Below are 4455 nucleotides of genomic sequence, written 5' to 3' on the forward strand. Positions count from 1 at the left end.
TCAGAGTTCTTCACTGAGTCCTCATCCACCTGCCCGCTAGAGAACTCCAGGTCTCATTTGGTAAGCTTCCTTTCTCATCTGCATTCACTTCCTTAATGATCTCAAGGTTTTAAACGGTGATTCACAAATGTATTTCTCCAACCATGATCTATTATTTCTTGAACTCCAGACAGATATCCTACTGCCTACTCAACAAATTCACTTGCCTTTCTAATAAAAAATAAAATAATAATAATAATAAAAACTCACTGCCATGGAGTCAGATCCAACTCATAGCAACTCCTCCTTGGGTTTCTGAGGTAGTATCATTACAGAAGTAGATTGTCCAATCTTCCTTCTGAGTAGTAGCTGGTGGGTTTGAATCACCAGCCTTCTGATTAGCATTCCAATGCCTTAGGCACTAATGGGCATCTGAAATTTAACATATTTCTTCAAACTCCTGCTCTTCCACTTATTCTTCTCTTCCCATCACAGAAAATCTCAACTTCATCTTTCCAGTAGTTTAGGGCAAAAACCTTGGAGTCACCTTGTCTTATCATTTTCTCTCACACTCCAAATCCAACCTGGGAGCAAATCTTTGTGGCACTCCATTTAAAGAATATCTAGAAATGTTTCATGTTTTACAACTCAAACCACTACCACTCTGATCCAAACCACTGACCTGCTTGCTTATTCGGGGCTTTTCTCCCGTCTAATCTATTTTCTACACAGCAATCAGTGTGGTAGTTTTTAAAAACATAAGTCAAATTATGTCACCCATCCATTCAAAACCAGCTAATAGCTTTCTATCTCATGAAAAATAAAGACCAACATCCTTACAGTGGCTTAAGAAAAAAAAAATAACCCACTGCTCTCAAGTTGGATTCAACTCACAGCAACCCCTCCTTGAGTTTCCCAGGCGGTATCACTATGGAAGTAGATTGCCCAATCTTCCTTCTGAGGAGTGGCTGGTAAGTTTGAACCACCAGTGCCTTAGGCACTACACCACCAGAGACCCTCCATCCCAACATGTGCTCACCCTGCCTCTCTGACACTGTCCCCTGGAATTCTGTCACTAGCTCTCTCCACTACAGTACAAGGCCAGTGTGTTATTTGAACATCACAATGAGGCCCCATTTCAGAGTTTTCCATTTGTTGTTTCCTCTGCCCAGAATGTGCTTTCTCAGAATCCTTCACCTCTCTCAGTTCTGATTATAATGTCACCTTCTCTGTGAGACCTTCTCTGACGACCCTACTTTAAATTGCAACTTCTCCGTCCCAGAATTACCTATCACTCTTGCATGCCTTATTTTTCATTTGTCTACTTAATACTTTTCACTATCTGACATACCATATATTTTATCTTTTTGATAAATGATCTGTCTCCTACCATGTATGCAAACTACACGAAGTCAGAGATTTTTATCTCTTTTATTCAAGGCTGTTCCACAGTTCCTAAAATAAGGTGCAACAGACCCAAACAAAAGAGCCCAATAAACATATTTTGAATTAATGAGTGAATTATTTCCACATTCAACCCTTCATATTAAACATTTAAATACTTAATTAATGACTTAGGATCAAGCAACAACATTACCCCATGATCCTCAAGACCCTTCAGTTCAATGTCTTTCCCTGTACAGATAAGAAGGCTAATGTCTGAAGCGGATTCAGATTTCCCATCTCTCATTCTGGGTGCTTTCCTTGAGTGAGTTGACAAGGGTCCTGTAAAATGTTATTCCAAACCTGAAGCTCCATCAGAACACGTAGGGATTTCCTGTTCCTCAGGACAGTTTTCCTCCTCTTTTGTGACAATAATATCAGTAATGATGAGGATGACAGACCTAGCTAACATTTTAGTGTAGTGCCTAAGGCACTTGACTGCTAACCAGAAGGCTGGCGGTTAAAATCCACCAACCATTCCTTGGAAGAAAGGTTGAGCAATCTACTTCCGAAGTGATACTGCCTCAGAAATCCAAGGAAGGGTCGGTATGAGTCAGGTCCAACTCGCCAGCACATAACAACAACAACAAACTCATTAGTCATTGTCTAAGAATGTCCTATATATTTCTTATTTAATTTCCACAAAATCTGAGGTACATACCATTTTTGTTAGGTGCCATTGAGTCAGTTCCAACTCATAGCAACCCCATGTACAACAGAAGAAAGCACTGATCACTCCTGCACTATTCTGACAATCATTGTTATGTTTGAGCCCATTGTTGCAGCCCTATGTTAATCCATTTCATTGAGGGTTCTCCTCTTTGTTATTGACTTTCTATTTCACCAAGCATGATGTCCTTCTCCAGGGACTGCCTCCTCCTGGTAACGTGTCCAAACTACATAAGATGAATTTTCCCTTTTCTCCCGTCTTAGGAGCATTCTGGCTGTACTTCTTCCAAGACAGACTTGTTTATTGTTCTGGCAAACCATAGTAATGCAACATTCTTCACCAACATCATAATTTAAATGTATCAGTTCTTCTTTGGCTTCCTTATTCATTGTTAGCTTTCACATGGGTAAGAAGTAATTGAAAATATCATGGCTTGGGTCAGGAACATCTTAGACCACAAAGTGACATCTTTGCTTTTTAACACTTTTAAAAAAGGTCTTTTGCAGCATATTTGCACAATACAATAGGTATTGATTTATTGACTGCTGCTTCTATGGGTGTTGACTGTGGATCCAATTAAAATGAAATCACTGACAACTTCAATCTTGTCTCCATTCATGATGATGTTGCTTATTCTTTCAGCTGTGAGGATTTTTGTTTTCTTTATGTTAAGGTGTGATCCATATGGAAGGCTGTGGTTTTTGATCTTCATCAGTAAGTACTTCAGGTTCTCTTCACTTTTAGCAAGAATATTGCAGGTTGTTAATGAGTCTGCTTCCAGTCCTGATGTCATGTTCTTCTTCACATAGTATAGCTTCTTAGATTATTTGTGCAGCATACAGATTGAATAAGCATGGTGAAAGACATAACTCTGATGCACATCCTTTTTGATTTTAAACCAAGCAGTAACCCCTTGCTCGGTCTGAAAGCCTCTTGGTCTATGTACAGGTTCCTCATGAGCACAATTATGTGTTCTGGAATCCCCATTCTTTGCTATGTTATCCATAATTTGTTAGGATCCACACAGTCGAATGCCTACACACAGTCAGTAAAGCATAGGCAAACATCTTTCTGGTATTCTTTGCTTTCAACCAAGATCCATCTGGCATTAGTAATGATATCCTCTGTCCAACATTCTCCTCTGAATCCAGCTTGAATTTCTGGCAGTTTCTTTTCAATGTATTGCTACAACTGTTCTGGATTATCTTCAGAAAAATTTTACTTGTGTGTCATATTAATGATATTGGTCAATCATCTCTGTGTCTTTCTTTGGAATGGGCACAAATATGAGTCTCCTCCAGTCTAATGGCCAGGTAGCTGTCTTCCAAATTTCTTGGAATAAGCAAATGAGCACTTCCAGTGTTCATCCATTTGCTGAAACATCTCAATTGGTATTCTATCTATTTCTAGAGTCCTTTTTCTCATGAATGCCTTCAGTGTAGCTTGGACTTCTTCCTTTTATAGTTGATTCTTGATCATATGCTACCTCCTGAAATGGTTGAACACTGACCATTTTTTTTTTTTGGTACAGTGACTCTGTGTATTCCTACTATCTACCATTACTGCTCACTTTTCATAGATAAACATAAGACTTAGAAAGATTAGACAAAATATGAAAGAATTCACACAGCCAATTAGTAGTAGTGTTTTGTTATAAGCTGGTCTGCCAAATTCTAGAATATAAGGTTTTGGTCTCTACCCAACTCTGCCTCCTTCAAGTTCTAGCGTCTATGGAAGCTGGCATTATCTGGAGATGGTCACATGAAGAAGAGACATCAATAAAGTGCCCCAGATGATAAATATTTTTAGTCCCTTTGGGTTGTAAGAATAAGGCTCTTCTGTTCAAATTATAAGAGCAAAAATAACTTCAGTTACTTATTCAAGTACATTTCTTAGTTTAATTAGAGCAGAATGAAGTGTCATACAATTTTCAATAGCAGTCTCTATTTCAGGTTCTAACACTGGCCATGGCATTAGAAGGAAAATTTGGATTTATTAAAACTATTGATATAGATATGCAGTGAATTACTTGATGTGGCCCTTCTAGCCATTGTCCTCCATTCTGTGATGTTCTGTAAATCTCATTATCCATGCCTATTTGGGGTGGTGTGGTAGTTAAGGTCAGGTATCAACTTGTCTGGGCAGCTGGTAGTAGTCATTCCCTATCATGACTGGCAATCGACTCTGTGATGGATTTAGGTTAATTCTGTTGGGGCAACACAGGTGGAATGTATCTTGAGTCCTGCCTTGCTGGAGGGTATAATTCAAATCACCACCCTTAGCTTCCCTGAGGGAGCTCTGGTAGCATAGTGGCTAAGGCACTTGACTGCTAACCAGAAGGCTGGCGGTTCAAACCCACCAGC

The sequence above is a fragment of the Orycteropus afer genome, unplaced genomic scaffold, assembly GCF_000298275.1.
Source record: "Orycteropus afer afer isolate SDZICR_OR568_19922 unplaced genomic scaffold, OryAfe1.0 scaffold00251, whole genome shotgun sequence".
Lineage (NCBI taxonomy): Eukaryota > Metazoa > Chordata > Mammalia > Tubulidentata > Orycteropodidae > Orycteropus > Orycteropus afer.